Raw genomic sequence first — 20,506 nt, forward strand, 5'->3', positions numbered from 1 at the left:
CAAATTGGGCTGAAGGTCTCATTCAAAAGCATAACAATCTTATGCTTTAAGGGCAAGACAAGGACATTAAATTAAGAGATATCAATACTCAGCTGAAGGCCACATATCAACAAAATATATTTAACGGCTTAATGCCAAGAAAGAGTTTCAATCTAAAAGGCAGAAGGCATCTTAAAACCTCTCCAGTGAAATTCCGCTGAAGGTCTCATAAAAAATTTAACACTCTCATGCCTTAAGGCATTAAGAGATATTGATACTCAGCTGAAGGGCACACACCAACACAATAATTTAACGGCTTAAGGCCTTAAAGATTTGATGTAAATTTCGGCTAAAAGCCACATATAAGGAATAACAATCTTATGCCTAAAGGGCAAGAGAAGAACATTAATTCAGGATATACACTCCTGGAAATGGAAAAAAGAACACATTGACACCGGTGTGTCAGACCCACCATACTTGCTCCGGACACTGCGAGAGGGCTGTACAAGCAATGATCACACGCACGGCACAGCGGACACACCAGGAACCGCGGTGTTGGCCGTCGAATGGCGCTAGCTGCGCAGCATTTGTGCACCGCCGCCTACAGTGTCAGCCAGTTTGCCGTGGCATACGGAGCTCCATCGCAGTCTTTAACACTGGTAGCATGCCGCGACAGCGTGGACGTGAACCGTATGTGCAGTTGACGGACTTTGAGCGAGGGCGTATAGTGGGCATGCGGGAGGCCGGGTGGACGTACCGCCGAATTGCTCAACACGTGGGGCGTGAGGTCTCCACAGTACATCGATGTTGTCGCCAGTGGTCGGCGGAAGGTGCACGTGCCCGTCGACCTGGGACCGGACCGCAGCGACGCACGGATGCACGCCAAGACCGTAGGATCCTACGCAGTGCCGTAGGGGACCGCACCGACACTTCCCAGCAAATTAGGGACACTGTTGCTCCTGGGGTATCGGCGAGGACCATTCGCAACCGTCTCCATGAAGCTGGGCTACGGTCCCGCACACCGTTAGGCCGTCTTCCGCTCACGCCCCAACATCGTGCAGCCCGCCTCCAGTGGTGTCGCGACAGGCGTGAATGGAGGGACGAATGGGGACGTGTCGTCTTCAGCGATGAGAGTCGCTTCTGCCTTGGTGCCAATGACGGTCGTATGCGTGTTTGGCGGCGTGCAGGTGAGCGCCACAATCAGGACTGCGTACGACCGAGGCACACAGGGCCAACACCCGGCATCATGGTGTGGGGAGCGATCTCCTACACTGGCCGTACACCACTGGTGATCGTCGAGGGGACACTGAATAGTGCACGGTACATCCAAACCGTCATCGAACCCATCGTTCTACCATTCCTAGACCGGCAAGGGAACTTGCTGTTCCAACAGGACAATGCACGTCCGCATGTATCCCGTGCCACCCAACGTGCTCTAGAAGGTGTAAGTCAACTACCCTGGCCAGCAAGATCTCCGGATCTGTCCCCCATTGAGCATGTTTGGGACTGGATGAAGCGTCGTCTCACACGGTCTGCACGTCCAGCACGAACGCTGGTCCAACTGAGGCGCCAGGTGGAAATGGCATGGCAAGCCGTTCCACAGGAGTACATCCAGCATCTCTACGATCGTCTCCATGGGAGAATAGCAGCCTGCATTGCTGCGAAAGGTGGATATACACTGTACTAGTGCCGACATTGTGCATGCTCTGTTGCCTGTGTCTATGTGCCTGTGGTTCTGTCAGTGTGATCATGTGATGTATCTGACCCCAGGAATGTGTCAATAAAGTTTCCCCTTCCTGGGACAATGAATTCACGGTGTTCTTCTTTCAATTTCCAGGAGTGTATATTTAACTCTGCTGAAGGTTACACATCAACCAAATAACTAAAACTCATACAGGGAACCCAAATGACAGACAGCCAACCGACCAATCAACCAAATCAGTTCCGCTCCACGCGACCAGCAAAACGACCACAAGAAATTTCAGTACAACGACACACAGAATACTGGCGCCCACAACGACTAACAACACCTCAGCTGTGGAACTACACGCTGTGCTGGAGAGCAACAATACGGCGAGGAAACTACACTGCCTAAAACTACGTGAGCGTCCAGGGCGGGTAACCGGAACGTCAACGTGCATAAGGCAGAAAGTACCTCTGGTGAACTTCAATAACAGGGAATAAATTAAGTTAAATTCCACAGGAAGATGGCTGCAATCTTAGCCGACTTAAATACACACACGTTGTTGCTCGCTGGACTGTCCCAAAAGCGACAACCAGAATCAAACGAAGGAATGTAAACAGCTGAGGCTCCATAGTAGGTTAAGCGAGGACTCAACTTTCACGTCCAAGATCGGTGGGCGACGAACTTCGCAGCACTCGCAAGCAGCACCTCACACTCCAACCGCGCCTGCACGCCTCCAGCGGCTCCAGCCCGACTTCGCCCGACGGGGGTTTGCTTGCTGCTCCCCGCCAACCGACCGACTGGACTGCTGGTCCATCCACGACTGCTGATCCGTGCCCGACTGCACAGCTGGTGTGTCTCCAACTCACTGACTTCCTTCGAACGGACGACGTCCCGGGGACACTGGCTCGGACGCAATCATGCAGAGGGAACACATCCGACATGTGAGCACAGGAAGGAACGGACATAAATACACGTCGTCGATGAGACGACCGACCAACCGGTCGTCCCCACTGGTACTGGCTGTGCCGACCTCACTGGGGCTGCGTCCCCGACTGCTCTGCTGGTCCTTCTCCGACTGATTTCCAGACACACGACGCCCCGGAAATACTATCAATCGCCCAGAGATAGTACGACAGTGCAATTATCGTTATGCGCGTCCTATCCAACGTTCGGCGAATATGTTGTTGGGGCGTCGGTGAACTTTAATGGGAAGTGGTGTAGTGGTTCGTCATGCAGAAACAACACAATCTGTCGTATTGCCAAAGGCACATTGTCAAGCAGCGCAGGGAGACTATTCTGCAGGAAGTCGAGGTACGTTCCTGTGTTGAGGAGTTATGGAATGATAATGAGTAAAGTAGGTGGTCGCCAAGTATCCCTGACTACACACTGACCGCGCGACCGCTACGGTCGCAGGTTCGAATCCTGCCTCGGGCATGGATGTGTGTGATGTCCTTAGGTTAGTTAGGTTTAAGTAGTTCTAAGTTCTAGGGGACTGATGACCTCAGACGTTAAGTCCCATAGTGCTCAGAGCCATTTGAACCACTACACACTGATGCTGAATTGATGCTGATGAGACACCTCAGCCATTCACCGAGGACTGGCTGCAGCCCATAGATGGTGATGTCAGTTCTGGTAAAGGTTGCTTCATCGATAAAGAGGACAGATGACAGAAATCCGATAATTATGATGGTATGGTGCAAAAGCCATTGATAAAATCAGTATGTAGAGGGAAATCTGCTGGTGATAATCAGTGCACGCGCTGCAGGTCATAGGAATAGCAACTGTTGTCATGCAGAATACGCATAATCGTACTTTGGCTTACATCACTTTGGCAGGCCACTTGCCTAGGGCTTCTACTAGTGTTCGTCTCAATATCCAGTAGAACCCGGTCCTACAAATCAGGTTTACGTACAGTCTGCCTCCTACATGTACGTACGTCTGTCTGAAAGGATCCCTGATCATACGAATGTCCAAAAAGTAACGTGATAGATGTCTGTGAGGGTACTTGAATCGGTATAGCCTTGCTGCCTCTCGACCATTTCCGTCTGCTTGGCCGTACACAAAAACCATCTCTGCTTGTTCCCGACATGAATACCGAACCATTCTGCTGCTTCCAGCGCTGTGCGCCAATCACACAGCCTGCAACACACAAGGAACACACGGCATGAGGTCAGAGGAACTGTCATTCGTCAGCGCCGTTACCGTGGCAACGATGCGTTTCTGGACACGTGTTCATAGGGTCTTTTGCCTTCCATTTCCAGTCAGTAATCTGTCCATGCAGTTTGTCGGTTTTATTAACGTTCACCCTGTATAATATGAGTTTCTTTCTTGTTACATAACGTATACACAGCCACTGCGGTTGCACAAAATTTTGTCAGTTGATCAGCGTTTCGATTGCACTAGGGCAATCTTCATCAGAATAAAAAATTACATGGAATACATGTAATCACTCCATGGTTTAAAATGTCTGAGCAAAAGTGCTCTCATCAGACAGAAATGTCATAGGAATAAAAACTAAAATGTAAAATTGTAACGTAATTGTCATACATTTTTAAACCGTGTGTGGCTCATGTTCGTGCCATCTTTATTTAACATCTTGTTTTTACCGTACGGCCGCTTTTCATTTAAATTTCAATTACTGGTGTCACTGAATTGTTGTCTTGCCTGCCCGTGAGCGGCAGCAGCGGCGCATATCGATAATTGCACTATCGTACTATCTCTGGGCGATTGACAGTATTTCCGGGTCGTCGTGTGTCTGGAAATCAGTCGGAGAAGGACCAGCAGAGCGGTCGCGACGCAGCACCAGTGCAGTCGGGGACGCAGAACCAGTGGGGTCGGCACAGCCAGTACCAGTGGGGACGACCGGTTGGTTGGTCGTTCGGCCGGTCGTCTCATCGACGACGTGTATTTTGGTCCGTTCCTTCCTGTGCACACATGTCGGATGTGTTCCCTCTGCATGGTTGCGTCCGAGCCAGTGTCCCCGGGACGTCGTCCGTCCGAAGGAAGTCAGTGAGTTGGAGACGCACCAGCTGTGCAGTCGGGCACGGATCAGCAGTCGTGGATGGACCAGCAGTCCAGTCGGTCTGTTGGTGGGGAGCAGCAAGGAAGCCCCCGTCGCGCGGAGTCGGGCTGGAGCCGATGGCGGCGTGCAGGCGCTGTTGGAGTGTGAGGCGCTGCTTGCGGGTGCTGCGAAGTTCGTCGCCCACCGATCTTGGACATGAAGGTTGAGTCTTCACTTAACTTACAATCGAGCCTCAACTGTTTACATTCCTTCGTTTGATCCAAGTTGTCGCTTCTGGGACAGTCCAGCGAGCAACAACGTGTGTGTATTTAAGTCGGCTAAGATTGCAGCCATCTTCCTGTGGAACTTAACTTAATTTATTCCCTGTTATTGAAGTTCACCAGCGGTACCTTCTGCCTTGTGGCCGTTGACGTTCCGGTTACCTGCCCTGGTCGTTCACGTAGTTTTAGGCAGTGTACTTTCCTCCTCGTATTGCTGTTGTCCAGCGCAGCGTGTAGTTCCGTACCTGAGGTGTTGTTAGTCGTTGTGGGCGCCAGTATTCTGTGTGTGGCATGGCCTGCTAGATGACCCGACGTAAACCACCAGGATTTTTGCCTCTGGGTGAATCTGAAAAGCTCTGTATATGCTGAACTCGTTCCTGCTGTGCAGACGCTTCGACAGCGTGTACGCTACTCCTCTAACGCTATTCGGAGAGAGACTGAGATGTGCGAATGAATGCGGCTCTAACTCTATTCGAAGAGATGCTGAGATGTGCGAATTAATGCGGCAAGCCACGATGCGACAACTGAACTCTTGCATTGCGTCTCATGGAGGCAAATTTCAACGTCTTTTGTGACGTGGATGCGATGCAGCTCTGTGCTGTGTTCCGGGACGATCTGTTGTCGTTGCACGCACACCGTCCATTTCTGGACGCATGTTCATAGGATCATAGGAGTTCTTTTCCTCCATTTCTAGTCAGGAACCCGTACCTGCAGTTTGTCGGTAAAAAAGCGACGATCTTACAGTCAATACGTATAGATGTCCTACATGGAGGACTGCTAGCAGGTCCAACACTAAAAATATCCAAATAATAATAAACAGATGCTCTCAGTTCATCTTGAAACCCAGAGATGGTTATGCACAACAGACTTACATCTGGAGTTAGAAATGGAAATAATTCCGCAACTTATCTACATCTACAGCTACATCTACATCCATACTCCGCAAGCCACCTAACGGTGTGTGGCGGAGGGCACCTTGAGTACCTCTATCTGTTTTCCCTTCTATTCCAGTCTCGTATTGTTCGTGGAAAGAAGGATTGTCGGTATGCCTCTGTGTGGGCTCTAATCTCTCTGATTTTATCCTCATGGTCTCTTCGCGAGACATACGTAGGAGGGAGCAATATACTGCTTGACTCCTCGGTGAAGGTATGTTCTCGAAACTTCAACAAAAGCCCGTACCGAGCTACTGAGCGTCTCTCCTGCAGAGTCTTCCACTGGAGTTTATCTATAATCTCCGTAACGCTTTCGCGATTACTAAATGATCCTGTAACGAAGCGCGCTGCTCTCCGTTGGATCTTCTCTATCTCTTCTATCAACCCTGTCTGGTACGGATCCCACACCGGTGAGCAGTATTCAAGTGTACTGTAACCTACTTCCTTTGTTTTCGCATTGTATTTCCTTAGGATTCTTCCAATGAATCTCAGTCCGCCATCTGCTTTACCAACGATTAATTTTATATGTTCATTCCATTTTAAATCAATCCTAATGCCTACTCCCAGATAATTTATGGAATTAATTGCTTCCAGTTGCTGACCTGCTATATTGTACCTAAATGATAAAGGATCTTTCTGTGTATTCGCAGCACATTACACTTGTCTACATTGAGAGTCAATTGCATTCCCTGCACCATGTGTCAATTCGTTGCAGATCCTCCTGCATTTCAGTACCATTTTTCATTGTTACAACCTCTCGATATACTACAGCATCATCCGCAGATAGCCTCAGTGAACTTCCGATGTTATTCACAAGGTCATTTATATATATTGTGAACAGCAACGGTCCTACGACACTCCCCTGCGGTACACCTGAAATCACTCTTACTTCGGAAGACTTCTCTCCATTGAGAATAACATGCTGTTTTCTGTTATCTAGGAACTCTTCAATCCAATCAAACAATTGGTCTGATAGTCCGTATGCTCTTACTTTGTTCATTAAACGATTGGGTGGAACTGTATCAAACGGCTTGCGGAAGTCAAGAAACACGGCATCTAACTGGGAACCCGTGTCTATGACTCTCTCACACGATCGTCTTTTTCGAAACTCATGCTGATTCCTACAGAGTGGGTTTCTAGTCTCCAGAAAAGTCATTATACTCGAACATAATACGTGTTCCAAAATTCTACATACTAGAAAAATGCCGGAAAAATCGAAGTACTAAGGCCAACAACATGACACCTGGAATATACCGTCACCGTCGCACCTGAACTGTGGCATAAAATAAAAGTGCCGCGAGCTGTTGTAGAGGACTCTTTGCAAACAAAAAATGATGAAAAGTAAGTTTCCTCCACTTCACTAGGTTGAGAGAACTAAGAGTCGAATGCCCTGCTAATGTCTGATGATGAAATAAAGTTATTGCAAAACTAACGGCACAGCAAGTCCAGCCAACGATGATGATGGTATTTGTAATAAACATTATAAAAAATTAAAGAGAAGATTTCCGTGTGGATGAATGTAATTGGCAGAATGAGAAAACGTGCCGGAAAGAAACGTTCTGATGGTGTCGAAATTGTGACGTATCTCTGTGTATGCCCGAGCATGTCACAACATACCACCGATCAGGAAAATTGTAAGAATGGTGTGTAGATGTAAAACATTTCGTGGGTCTGCTCAATGTAATATTTCGTAATAAAATTTTTGAGAATATAAAAATCAGGTTGAATCATTTAAAATGAAACGACGTATACATTTATTGCTTTTGCACTTATGAAGGTATGGTTTTCCAGAAATATGTCAAAAATAGCAGTCCGGCTGCCCTGTACAGGGCGACTGAGGACAGTCTCAACCATATTTTTTTATTTTTATTATTTTATTTATTTTACACGACTAGTCCCGTAGGACCAAATTGAGGGCAAATCTCCAAGGTCATGGAACGTGGCAGGACATGAAATTACAACATCAAAGTAATAACAGATGAAATAAAATGTTTATGACCCCAAAAACAGACAAGCCATAGGTTTATGTAAACACAGTCAACAATGTAACAAAGGAATCAGCTTAATTTTCCAAGGAACTTCTCGACAGAATAGGAGTCACCCATGATGAAACTGTTCAGTTTCGATTTGGAAGCGCGTGGATTACTGCTAAGATGTTTCAATTCTTGTGGTAGCTTACTGAAAATGAATGCATCACTACACTGCACACCTTTCGGCAGATTTGATTTGTGCCTAGTATACACTAAGTGAAAGTTGCTGATTGTTGGGAATAAGCTGACATTGTTAACAAGAAACGACTGTAAAGAATATATAGAGAGAGAGGCCCATGTCACAATACCCATACTAATGAACAAGGGTCGACAAAAGGTTCGCGAATTTACACCACTTATTACCCTAACCGCCCGTTTCTCGGCCAAAAATACCTTTTGAGTATGGGAAGAGTTTCCCCAAAATATAATAACATACGTCATAAGCGAATGAACATAAGCAAAGTAGACTACTTTCGTGTCTGACTATCACTTACTTCAGATACCGTTCGAATAGTGAAAATGGTGGCTATGGCCTAAGACCAATAATTCGACAAAGATGAATGTTCAGAGCCAATAGTTCCCAGCTAGAGTACAAAAAACAAAGGATCAACCAAAGCAAAACAAGACCATACACTGTCACATAAAAAGCTCGTAAAACGACATATGTGTAAAAACATAGAATAGCAGACAACGTTAGTTACTAAGACGCAGAAAATGTGCAATGAAGAACGTGCGTCAGGGGAAAATTGTGTCTCTCTGCCCAGATGACTCAAATATCACCTAAATATAAAATATTGTTCTGCTTCTTCCACGTCTTTTGAAAAACAGTGGAGCCTTTAGAAGTACTTGCAGCTCTGTTTCCACCCCTCCAGTTTTCTTTATTCTCTTTACTGTAAGAGTGCTTTAACTGTACTAATTTCACTAAGTTTCCTGCAGCTCTGTCAAGCATAGTGTTTTATAGATTTTGCTTCGTCATTTGTCTCCCGCTGCAAAAATTTGATGCTATTGCATTAATCGTAAATAACTCATCACGAAAAACTTTCCCTGCAGCTACGGTGTGCGAAAAGTGGAGTGTACGGAGAATTTTTTCAAGAGAGGCGAAGATTCAAAACTTTATCATTTTTCATGTAGCTGATTAGGTGAGTTTGGAAAGGGTTAGTCCCCCAGGAACCAAATTTGTCTAGAAGCACATAAACAAAAAGTTCCATGCTGATTTTGTTAATTTATTTTTAAGCAACGATTTTCTGTGTTTATAAACGCCTGAAGACGAGCAGAAAGTGCTCTAAACGCGTCGCAATAAGTTGAATTAAACTAACAACAAACAAGATTGACTGCTAGTAAATATCCCACACAGTCACGGTTCCCAGGCGTAGCCAGTGTCGGCACAGTTTAGCGTAAACTGGCACCACACACATTGAGAGTGATTTGGATAGTTAATGCTCATATTCAAAAGCAGGATAGCTAAGGATATTCTAGATCAGATGGGCGCCAATGCAATTGGAATTTAAAAGTCACGCACTTTAGAAGTTTTTAAGATAACACGTTTTTAAGCTGATTGGTTTCAAAGTTTCACAGCACATTCCCTGTCGTCAAATGCAGAAAATGGTATTTTTTGTTTACGACACCTACAACAGAGTATGACTGTCTTCTTCCGAGAGTACTGCAATAGCTCGGTCGTGTAATACTGAATGTGGAATCAGAGAGCCATCGTGGGTTTTCTTTCCCCACAGATAAATGATGAGAGCACTTGTCCGCGAAAGTCAAAGGTCCCGAGTTCGAGTCTCGGTCCGGCACACAGTTTTAATCTGCCAGGAAGTATAATCTGTCAGGAAGTTTCAAATGATGAACTGCTGTTTTGGGAATAAGAGACAGAAACTACGTCAGGGTGTTAGGCCGACTCCTTTCTGTAAGTCGGTAATGGCTAAACGACGAAGCGAGGGAAAAATATTTACGATACTATTTCGGTATGGCCCTTTAATGATTCGTATCTACGATCAACGCCGAAACCGCAGCCGCACCAAGAGATCGGCGTAATTTCGTGCTAACGGCGTCATTTTTTGTCGGGGTTCGGTATGATAAATCTGTGGTTTAGTGGTGTCTCAGATAGCGATTGTCGGAGACTGGAGAAAATTATGTTATAAATAAAAACTCTGTACCCAGATTCCAAGAGCGGACAAAGGGAGGGGAGCAAACAGCGAGGTTGTTGGTCTCATCGGAATAGGGAAGGATGGGAAAGGAAGTCGGCTGGGCCCTTTCAGAGGAACCATCCCGGCATTTGCCTGAAGCGATTTAGGGAAACCACAGATAACCTAAATCAGGATGGCCGGACGCGGTTTTGAACAGAATGCGATTCCACTGTGCTAACCACTTCGCCACCTCGCTCGGTATGTCCACGGTTCCAGCAATGCTACTGCCCTAGGCTGCGAAACGGCTCGACACGACTCGGCAGTTACTCACCAGCCTGCCCGCACTTTTTCTCACGTGGGAACCTCCCCATCGCACCCCCCTCAGATTTAGTTATAAGTTGCACAGTGGATAGGCCTTGAAAAACTGAACACAGATCAATCAAGTAAACAGGAAGAAGTTGTGTGGAACTATGAAAAAATAAGCAAAATATACAAACTGAGTAGTCCATGAGAAAGATAAGTAACATTAAGGAGACTCTGAGCTCACGGCAGCTGTGGCCACCTGGTTAGCGTGAGCAGCTGTGGAACTAGACGTCCTCGGTTCAAGTCTGCCCTTGAGCGAAAAATTTTAATTACCTATTTTCAGACAATTATTATCTGTCCGTCCGTTATGTTTTCATCACTTTTTTGGAAGTGATTATCACATCCACAAGAAATCTTAAATCGGACAAGGTAGAAGAGAAGAATCTTTCTACCCATTCGACAACATATTCCTGTCATGTGACGCATATGCCATCACCAGTGTCATATAGAATATATCAGACGTGTTTTCCTGTTGAGGAATCGGTTGACCTATGGCGTTGCGATCAAATGTTTTCGGTTCCCATTGGAGAGGCACGTCCTCTCGTCTACTAATCGCACGGTTTTGCGGTGCTGTCGCAAAACACAGACACTAAACGTATTACAGTGAACAGAGACGTCAATGAACGAACGGACAGATCACAACTTTGCGGAAATAAATGAAGTAAAGATGTCCCTATGAGGAAGACTTGAACCAAGGACATCTTGTTCCGCAGCTGCTCACGCTAACTACGGGACCACGGCGTTCCTGTGCTCAGACTGTCCTTAATGTTGCCTATCTTACGCATGGGCTATTCAGTTTGTATATTTTGCTTATTTTTTTTCACAGTTCCACACAACTTCTTCCTGTTTTCTCGATTGATTTGTGTTCCGTTTTTCAAGGCCTATCCACTGTGCCAACTTATAACTAAATCTGAGGGGGGTGCGATGGGGAGGTTCCCTTGTCAGTAATGCAACTTCTGGAAACCAGAGACTGTGTATCGCTCATGTGTTCAGCATGCAAATACACTTAAAGTGGATATGTACACAATAAACAGATAATTTTCGTTATATTATCATTCAAAGCTGCACCAAGTGGTAATACACAGTGAAGCACCAAAAAAAATAAATAAATAAATAAATAAATAAATAAAATCTCTTGTAGGCATGCCTATGCAAATACAGAGGTAAACAGGCCTTGCGGTCGGCAGCACCTATATAAGACAACAAGCATCTGGTGCAGTTGTTAGATCGGTTACTACTGCTACAATCGCAGCTTATCAAGATCTAAATTAGTTAGAACATGGTGTTATAGTCGGCGTAAGACCGATGGGACACAGCATCTACGAGGTAGCGATGAAGTGGTACGACCACTTCACGAGTGTACCGTGAATATCAGGAATCCGCTAGAACATCAAAAGATCGCTGCGGCCGGTAAAATATCCAGGAAAAACCGGATCAATGACGACTGAAGAGAATCGTTCAGAGTGACAGAAAGGCAACCCTGCCGCAAATTGCTGCAGATTTCAATGCTGGGCAGTCAACAAGTATCATTCAACGAAACATCATCGATATGGACTTTTGGAGCTGAAGGCCCTTGTACCCTTGATGGCTGCACGACACAAAGCTTTACTGCTCGCCCGGGCCCGTCAACACCGACATTGGACTTTGATGACAGGAAACATGTTACCATGGACCCTGCGTGTCGGCAGGTGACTGTTCTAGCTGGTGGAGGCTCTGTAATGGTGCGGGGAGTGTGCAGTTCTACATCTACATCTACATGGATACTCTGCAAATCATATTTAAGTGCCTGGCAGAGGGTTCATCGAACCACCTTCACAATTCTCTATTATTCCGATCTCGTATAGCGCGCGGAAAGAATGAACACCTATATATTTTCGTACGGGCTCTGATTACCCTTATTTTATCGCGGTGATCGTTCCTCGCTATGTAGGTCGGTGTCAACAGAATATTTTCGCATTCGGAGGAGAAAGTTGGTGATTGGAATTTCGTGAGGAGATTCCGTCGCGACGAGAGACGCATTTCTTTTAAGCATTTCCAGCCCAAATCCTGTATCATTTCTGTGACATTCTCTCCCATATTTAGCGATAATACAAAACGTGCTGCCTTTCTTTGAACTTTTTCGATGTACTCCGTCAGTCCTATTTGGTGAGGATCCCACACAGCGCAGCAGTATTCTAAAAGAGGACGGATAAGTGTAGTGTAGGCAGTCTCCTTAGTAGGTCTGTTACATTTTCAAAGTGTCCTGCCAATGAAACGCAGTCTTTGGTTAGCCTTCGAATTTTAGTTGTTAGTAATTGTAATACCTAGGTATTTAGCCGAATTTACGGCTTTTAGATTAGACTGATTTATCGTGTAACCGAAGTTTAACGAGTTGGAATGATATGGGACCGCTGATATGCCTAAATACGACTCTGACAATTAACACGTACATAAGCATCACCTGCATCCATTCATGTCAATTAGGCATTCCGACGGATATGGGCAATTACAGCAGGACAACGCGGTATTCCAGACGTCCAGAATTGCTGCAGAGTAGTTCCAGGAAATGATAATTAAATCGAAACCCTTAGCTATCCACAGGTGTTGTTGATATACATCAATGGCGACATCTGAAAATGTGTGCCCCGACGGGGACTCGAACCCGGGATCTTCTGCTTACATCGCAGACGCTCTATCCATGTGAGCCACCGAGGGCACCGAGGATAGTGTGACTGCAGGGACTTATCGCCTGCACTCTTCCCGTGAGACCCACATTCCCAACTGTCCACAACCTACATTCGTAGTGTTCCTAATAGATATTTGCCCATTCACTCAATACTCGCGCAGACTAAGCTGACGCGTCCCGTAAGAGTTCGAGCAAAGTGTGCGCATTGATGTACACTCCTGGAAATTGAAATAAGAACGCCGTGAATTCATTGTCCCAGGAAGGGGAAACTTTATTGACACATTCCTGGGGTCAGATACATCACATGATCACACTGACAGAACCACAGGCACATAGACACAGGCAACAGAGCATGCACAATGTCGGCACTAGTACAGTGTATATCCACCTTTCGCAGCAATGCAGGCTGCTATTCTCCCATGGAGACGATCGTAGAGATGCTGGATGTAGTCCTGTGGAACGGCTTGCCATGCCATTTCCACCTGGCGCCTCAGTTGGACCAGCGTTCGTGCTGGACGTGCAGACCGCGTGAGACGACGCTTCATCCAGTCCCAAACATGCTCAATGGGGGACAGATCCGGAGATCTTGCTGGCCAGGGTAGTTGACTTACACCTTCTAGAGCACGTCGGGTGGCACGGGATACATGCGGACGTGCATTGTCCTGTTGGAACAGCAAGTTCCCTTGCCGGTCTAGGAATGGTAGAACGATGGGTTCGATGACGGTTTGGATGTACCGTGCACTATTCAGTGTCCCCTCGACGATCACCAGTGGTGTACGGCCAGTGTAGGAGATCGCTCCCCACACCATGATGCCGGGTGTTGGCCCTGTGTGCCTCGGTCGTATGCAGTCCTGATTGTGGCGCTCACCTGCACGGCGCCAAACACGCATACGACCATCATTGGCACCAAGGCAGAAGCGACTCTCATCGCTGAAGACGACACGTCTCCATTCGTCCCTCCATTCACGCCTGTCGCGACACCACTGGAGACGGGTTGCACGATGTTGGGGCGTGAGCGGAAGACGGCCTAACGGTGTGCGGGACCGTAGCCCAGCTTCACGGAGACGGTTGCGAATGGTTCTCGCCGATACCCCAGGAGCAACAGTGTCCCTAATTTGCTGGGAAGTGGCGGTGCGGTCCCCTACGGCACTGCGTAGGATCCTACGGTCTTGGCGTGCATCCGTGCGTCGCTGCGGTCCGGTCCCAGGTCGACGGGCACGTGCACCTTCCGCCGACCACTGGCGACAACATCGATGTACTGTGGAGACCTCACGCCCCACGTGTTGAGCAATTCGGCGGTACGTCCACCCGGCCTCCCGCATGCCCACTATACGCCCTCGCTCAAAGTCCGTCAACTGCACATACGGTTCACGTCCACGCTGTCGCGGCATGCTACCAGTGTTAAAGACTGCGATGGAGCTCCGTATGCCACGGCAAACTGGCTGACACTGACGGCGGCGGTGCACAAATGCTGCGCAGCTAGCGCCATTCGACGGCCAACACCGCGGTTCCTGGTGTGTCCGCTGTGCCGTGCGTGTGATCATTGCTTGTACAGCCCTCTCGCAGTGTCCGGAGCAAGTATGGTGGGTCTGACACACCGGTGTCAATGTGTTCTTTTTTCCATTTCCAGGAGTGTGTATCAACAACACCAGCTAAGGGTTTCGATTAAATTATCATTTCATTCTAGAGAAGCCGCACTGTTTTTCAGGAACAGATACCATCTTCATACAGAAACAGTCTTCTGCGTTCAAACACTTCCGCCGGCCACCAAACTGCCAAGACAGGACTATTGTTGAGCATGTCTGGGATGCCTTGCAATGCGCTGTTCAGAAGAAATATCCACCCCCTCGTACTCTTACGGATTTATAGACAGACCTACAGGGTTCATGGTGTCAGTTCCCTCCAGTATTACGTCTGACGTTAGTCGAGTCCATGCCACGTCGTACTGCGGCACTTCTGCGTGTTCGCGGAGACCCTCCACGATATTAGCCAGGTGTACCAGTTTCTTTGGCTCTTCAGTGTATGAACCTAACATTTGTAGGGAAAAAACAAAATTAGGTAGATTCGCTTGTTAGCTTCTCTGTACAGGTTCTTCGTCAACCACTGTACACGGAAATGGTGCCGGAAAAACTGCCTGTGTCGATTGGGCCGCACTCTGCCTGTTTCAGCGTAACGCTTGAGGGCCGTGACGGGTGAGCCGGCCCGGAATCACGTGCTCTGCTTTCCCCGCGCCGTACGTACTCTCGCTGGCGATTGCCAGGGTCGCGAGTTCGAGCCGCGGGCAGGGCACTCGCAACAGGTTCGTTACGCACGCCCGCCATTAACGTGAGCGACCGGCGCGAAGGAGCAGCGAGGCGTGACCGCACACGTGAGGGGAATAGGAGCGCGGAAACGGCGGCCTGGCGTTGCACGCAGTCCGAGTCACGCCGCCTCGGGTGTGGCTCCAGTTCTCACGCAACCTTTCCGGTGATTTCCTCTCGCTGACGATGTGTAACATCGCTACACTGCGTGGCGTTATGTATGCTCGGCGTCGTCTGAGGCCCCATTCAGTCAGTACACGCAGCGACTTAACAGAGTAAGTTACACACGTTGTCCCACACTAAGGGCATTGCGCAAGACGTTTTATTTAGCGTATGGCTGATACAGACATATCATAAAATTAAATTACATATACATATGTACATACACTACTGGTCATTAAAATTGCTACACCAAGAAGAAATGCAGATGATAAACGGGTAATCATTGGACAAATATATTATACTAGAACTGACGTGTGATTACATTTACACGCAATTTGGGTGCATAGATCCTGAGAAATCAGTACCCAGAACAACCAACTGTGGCCGTAATAACGGACTTGATACGCCTAGGCATTGAGTCAAACAGAGCTTGGATGGCGTGTACATGTACAGCTGCCCATGCAGCTTCAACACGATACCATAGTTCATCAAGAGTAGTGACTGGCGTATTGTGACGAGCCAGTTGCTCGGCCACCATTGACCAGACGTTTTCATTTGGTGAGAGATCTGGAGAATGTGCTGGCCAGGGCACCAGTCGAACATTTTCTCTATCCAGAAAGGCCCGTACAGGGCCTGCAACATGCGGTCGTGCATTACCCTGCTGAAATGTAGGGTTTCGCAGGGATCGAATAAAGGGTAGAGCCACGGGTCGTAACACATCTGAAATGTAAAGTCCACTGTTCAAAGTGTCGTCAATGCCAACAAGAGGTGACTGAGACGTGTAACCAACGGTACCGCATACCATCACGCCGGGTGATACGCCAGTATGGCGATGACGAATATACGCATCCAATGTGCGTTCACAGCGATGACGCCAAACACGGATGCGACCATCGTGATGCAGTGAACAGAACCTGGATTCATGCGAAAAAATGACGTTTTGCCATTCGTGCACCCAGGTTCGTCGTTGAGTACACCATCGCAGGCGCTCCTGTCCGTGATGTAGCGTCAAGGGTAACCGCAGCCACGGTCTCCGAGCTGATAGTCCGTGCTGCTGCAAACGTCGTCGAACTGTTCGTGCAGATGGTTGTTGTCTAGCAAACGACCCCATCTGTTGACTCAGGGATCGAGACGTGGCTGCACGATCCGTTACAGCCATGCGGATAAGATGGCTGTCATCTCGACTGCTAGTGTTACGAGGCCGTTGGGATCCAGCACGGCGTTCCGTATTACCCTCCTGAACCCACCGATTCCATATTCTGCTAACAGCAATTGGATCTCGACCAACGCGAGCAGCAATTTCGCGATACGATAAACCGCAATCGCGATAGGCTACAATCCGACCATTATCAAAGTCGGCAACGTGATGGTACGCATTTCTCCTCCTTACACGAGGCCTCACAACAACGTTTCACCAGGCAATGCCGGTCAACTGCTGTTTGTGTATGAGAAATCGGTTGGAAACTTTCCTCATGTCAGCACGTTGTAAGTGTCGCCACCGGCGCCAAACTTGTGTGAATGCTCTGGAAAGCTAATCATTTGCATATCACAGTATCTTCTTCCTGTCGGTTAATTTTCGCGTCTGTAGCACGTCATCTTCGTGGTGTAGCAGTTTTAATGGCCAGTAGTGTATAAATTGATATAAATTTCAGACTGATTCTCCGTGAAATTCTGGCTGTACATGGGCGAAATGCAATGTCGCGGCCAGCGCCAACAATTTGGCGTTGGAGATGCTGATCGGGAAGGAAGACCATCGATATCGTCCACAGGCGCAGTGTCCAGGCAGCAGAGGAACTGATTCACAGCAACCGTGGACATGGCTCAGAAGATGCGCACCTCAATATCCAGTGCTCATTCCGTCGTCGGAGATCGTCTCGAGTATCCGAAATTATGCCCAGGCTGGGTTTCGGAATCGCTGTCACCTGCACACAATGGATCAAGGTTAATAGCGTGTCGGCTTTACTCTGTCAAGGCTGCTATTTTCTAAGCCGCATCGTTACGGGCGACGAGAGATGCGTCCATCATTTCACCCCTGCAACATGTGGAATGGAGACACGACACCTCACCTCTGCGGAAGAAACGCAAAGCTATGTCATCAGCAGGCCAGGTGGTGGTAACCGTTTTCTTGGACTGTGAAGCAGTTGTGAATTGAGAGTTTATGGCAAACTGCACAACGATTAATGGCGATTCATTTTGTGCCACACTGACCTCGCTGTTGAACGCGGTGTAGAACAAGAGGCGTGGGAAATTAATCGAAGCTATTGTTCTCCTGCACGACAATGCAGAAACCCACACGGCGTGCACCAATATGGCTTTGCATCTGCCCTACCCTCCAGATCTTTCACCGTCCGATTTCCGTATTTTCGGGAAGTTGAAAGAACGTGGGGGGGAAAGAGGTTTTCCATCGATGAAGACTGTGAGTTAACGAGCATTGCGCTCTCATTTAAATACACTCCTGGAAATTGAAATAAGAACACCGTGAATTCATTTTCCCAGGAAGGGGAAACTTTGTTGAGACATTCCTGGGGTCAGATACATCACATGATCACACTGACAGAACCACAGGCACATAGACACAGGCAACAGAGCATGCACAATGTCGGCACTAGTACAGTGTATATCCACCTTTCGCAGCAATGCAGGCTGCTATTCTCCCATGGAGACGATCGTAGAGATGCTGGATGTAGTCCTGTGGAACGGCTTGCCATGCCATTTCCACCTGGCGCCTCAGTTGGACCAGCGTTCGTGCTGGACGTGCAGACCGCGTGGGACGACGCTTCATCCCGTCCCAAACATGCTCAATGGGGGACAGATCCGGAGATCTTGCTGGCCAGGGTAGTTGACTTACACCTTCTAGAGCACGTTGGGTGGCACGGGATACATGCGGACGTGCATTGTCCTGTTGGAACAGCAAGTTCCCTTGCCGGTCTAGGAATGGTAGAACGATGGGTTCGATGACGGTTTGGATGTACCGTGCACTATTCAGTGTCCCCTCGACGATCACCAGTGGTCTACGGCCAGTGTAGGAGATCGCTCCCCACACCATGATGCCGGGTGTTGGCCCTGTGTGCCTCGGTCGTATGCAGTCCTGATTGTGGCGCTCACCTGCACGGCGCCAAACACGCATACGACCATCATTGGCACCAAGGCAGAAGCGACTCTCATCGCTGAAGACGACACGTCTCCATTCGTCCCTCCATTCACGCCTGTCGCGACACCACTGGAGGCGGGCTGCACGATGTTGGGGCGTGAGCGGAAGACGGCCTAACGGTGTGCGGGACCGTAGCCCAGCTTCATGGAGACGGTTGCGAATGGTCCTCGCCGATACCCCAGGAGCAACAGTGTCCCTAATTTGCTGGGAAGTGGCGGTGCGGTCCCCTACGGCACTGCGTAGGATCCTACGGTCTTGGCGTGCATCCGTGCGTCGCTGCGGTCCGGTCCCAGGTCGACGGGCACGTGCACCTTCCGCCGACCACTGGCGACAACATCGATGTACTGTGGAGACCTCACGCCCCACGTGTTGAGCAATTCGGCGGTACGTCCACCCGGCCTCCCGCATGCCCACTATACGCCCTCGCTCAAAGTCCGTCAACTGCACATACGGTTCACGTCCACGCTGTCGCGGCATGGTACTACCAGTGTTAAAGACTGCGATGGAGCTCCGTATGCCACGGCAAACTGGCTGACACTGACGGCGGCGGTGCACAAATGCTGCGCAGCTAGCGCCATTCGACGGCCAACACCGCGGTTCCTGGTGTGTCCGCTGTGCCGTGCGTGTGATCATTGCTTGTACAGCCCTCTCGCAGTGTCCGGAGCAAGTATGGTGGGTCTGACACACCGGTGTCAATGTGTTCTTTTTTCCATTTCCAGGAGTGTATATGGCCGAAAGAGGCAGCCAACAGAAATTGTGAAACGAACCCTGTCGTCCAGGACCGCGTGCCGCAAAGGGCTCAGATTCACCACGAGATGGAGTAATTCACAGACGTCTATTGTCTATTGAGACCTAAGCGCTGTAGTGTGCGAGTGAGACAGACGAGAACCTATGTCATAGGGAAACCCAGTAGAAGGCTTTTGTGGCCAAGTAAACGTAGCAGTGGTAAATATGGCGGACCTAAGACGGCCATAAACGGAAACAATGAAAACTATTTAATTCTGCAGTAATTCAGGGAACGAAGCCATGGTAATTTTAATCTACCATCTTCCATAAATTTTCATGGTAGTCCATGTTGGTCATATGTACAGGGTTATTACAAATTATTGAAGTGATTTCACAGTTCTACAATAACTTTATTATTTGAGATATTTTCAAAATGCTTTGCACACACATACAAAAACTCAAAAAGTTTTTTTAGGCATTCACAAATGTTCGATATGTGCCCCTTTAGTGATTGGGCAGACATCAAGCTGATAATCAAGTTCCTCCCACACTAGGCGCAGCATGTCCCCATCAATGAGTTCGAAAGCATCGTTGATGCGAGCTCGCAGTTCTGGCACGTTTCTTGGTAGAGGAGGTTTAAACACTGAATCTTTCACATAACCCCACAGAAAGAAATGGCATGGGGTTAAGTCGGGAGAGCGTGGAGGCCATGACATGAATTGCTGATCATGATCTCCACCACGACCGATCCATCGGTTTTCCAATCTCCTGTTTAAGAAATGCCGAACATCATGATGGAAGTGCGGTGGAGCACCATCCTGTTGAAAGATGAAGTCGGCGCTGTCGGTCTCCAGTTGTGGCATGAGCCAATTTTCCGCCGGCTACGCGTAAAACTTGCCCGCACGCGTTCAACCGTTTCTTCGCTCACTGCAGGCCGACCCGTTGATTTCCCCTTACAGAGGCATCCAGAAGCTTTAAACTGCGCATACCATCGCCGAATGGAGTTAGCAGTTGGTGGATCTTTGTTGAACTTCGTCCTGAAGTGTCGTTGCACTGTTATGACTGACTGATGTGAGTGCATTTCAAGCACGACATACGCTTTC

This window comes from Schistocerca nitens, chromosome 10 (genome assembly GCF_023898315.1).
Source record: "Schistocerca nitens isolate TAMUIC-IGC-003100 chromosome 10, iqSchNite1.1, whole genome shotgun sequence".
In the NCBI taxonomy this organism is placed as follows: Eukaryota; Metazoa; Arthropoda; class Insecta; order Orthoptera; family Acrididae; genus Schistocerca; species Schistocerca nitens.